The sequence below is a fragment of the Furipterus horrens genome, unplaced genomic scaffold (assembly GCF_987537825.1).
Source record: "Furipterus horrens unplaced genomic scaffold, mFurHor1.1.pri manual_scaffold_1, whole genome shotgun sequence".
Classification (NCBI taxonomy): Eukaryota; Metazoa; Chordata; class Mammalia; order Chiroptera; family Furipteridae; genus Furipterus; species Furipterus horrens.
The window spans coordinates 113,460,670-113,462,454 of record NW_028327171.1 but is presented as its reverse complement, the minus strand read 5'-3'; the positions used below and the strand labels follow the sequence as shown (position 1 = coordinate 113,462,454).

The 1,785-nt window shown below is 52.2% G+C and overlaps 1 pseudogene; it reads left to right on the top strand.

The window, feature by feature from the left end:
* The first annotated feature begins 272 nt into the window (after positions 1–272).
* On the top strand, positions 273–1,575 carry LOC150021758 (tyrosine-protein phosphatase non-receptor type 1 pseudogene; annotated as a pseudogene).
* Positions 1,576–1,785: the final 210 nt, after the last annotated feature.

Genomic DNA, 1,785 nt, shown 5'->3' with positions numbered 1-1,785 from the left:
ATGACTTTGCATTTGCTTTTTTGCTGAGCCTCAGTTTTCTCATCTATAAAAGAGCACCTGTTTTTCTCAAAAATGAGGTCTAAATCCTCTAGTAGAGGCTAGGCTGCTACGTGCTCAATAAAAAGACAGCAGGACATGAAGAAGCAGCGGCTAGGGCGGCGGTAGCGGCGGGAGTTCAGGCTTGCAGCAGGACTCCCGGCTGAGTGCGCAACGCGGCCTATATTGGCAGGCGGCGCAGTGGGCAGAAGAGGAGGCGCAGGAGCTGCCCTGGCCCGTCATGGAGATGGAAAAAGAGTTCGAGCAGATTGACAGGGCCGGGAGTTGGGCGGCTATTTACCAGGATATCCGACACAAAGCCAGTGACTTCCCATGTAGAGTGGCCAAGCTTCCCAAGAACAAAAACCGAAACAGGTACAGAGATGTCAGTCCCTTTGACCATAGTGGATTAAACTACATCAAGAAGGTAACGACTATATCAATGCTAGTTTGATAAAAATGGAAGAATTGCAAAGAAGTTATATTCTTACTCAGGGCCCTTTGCCTAATACCTGCGGTCACTTCTGGGAGATGGTCTGGGAGCAGAAGAGCAGGGGCGTGGTCATGCTCAACAGAGTGATGGAGAAGGGATTGTTGAAATGTGCACAGTACTGGCCACAAAAAGAAGAAAAAGAAATCATTTTTGAAGACACAAATTTGAAATTAACATTGATCTCTGAAGATATTAAGTCATATTATACAGTATGACAGCTAGAATTGGAAAACCTTATGACGAAAGAGACTCGAGAGATCCTGCATTTCCACTATACCACATGGCCTGACTTCGGAGTCCCTGAATCGCCAGCCTCGTTCCTGAACTTCCTCTTCAAAGTCCGCAAGTCAGGGTCACTGAGCACGGAGCACGGCCCCGTCGTGGTACACTGCAGCGCCGGCATCGGCAGGTCGGGGACCTTCTGTCTCAGTGACACCTGTCTCTTGCTGATGGACAAAAGGAAAGACCCTTCTTCTGTTGACATCAAGAAAGTTCTGCTAGAAATGAGGAAATTTCGGATGGGACTGATCCAGACCGCAGACCAGCTCTGTTTCTCCTACCTAGCTGTGATTGAAGGTGCCAAATACATCATGGGAGACGCCTCAGTGCAGGAGCAGTGGATGGAGCTCTCCCACGAGGACCTGGAGCCCCCACCTGAGCATGTCCCCCCACCTCCTCGGCCACCCAAACAGGAGCCGCACAATGGGAAGTGCAAGGAGTTCTTCCCAAACCACCAGTGGGTCAAGGGTGAGTCCGAGGAGGAGAAAGAGGACGACAGCCCCATCAAGGAAGGAACTAGAACCCCCTTAAGGGCCCCCTGCGGCATGGAAAGCATGAGTCAGGGCACTGAAGTCAGAAGCCGGGTCGCTGGGGCAGGTCCTACCCAGGAGGAGCCGTCGCCACCTCAGGAGGAGCAGGACCAGGCGCTGACGCACTGGAAGCCCTTTCTGGTCAACATGTGCATGGCCACGGTGCTCACGGCTGGCGCGTACCTCTGCTACAGGGTATGTTTCCACTGACGGACGTGCTGGCAAGACCGCGTGTGCAGAGGCGCCAGTCCACAGCCTGGCCTTAGCAGTCAGTGCCGTGCAAGGATCTGAGCCAGTCTTAGAAGAAACAGCAGAGGTTTGAAAGTCTGGAACTGTGAAGGGCTAACAAGAGAACTGAGGACTGATGCACTGGGGTTTACAGGAGCCCTGTGGTCCCAAGAATACAAGTGTCTAATCTCAGGGCCTTAACCTATTCAGGAGTACGTA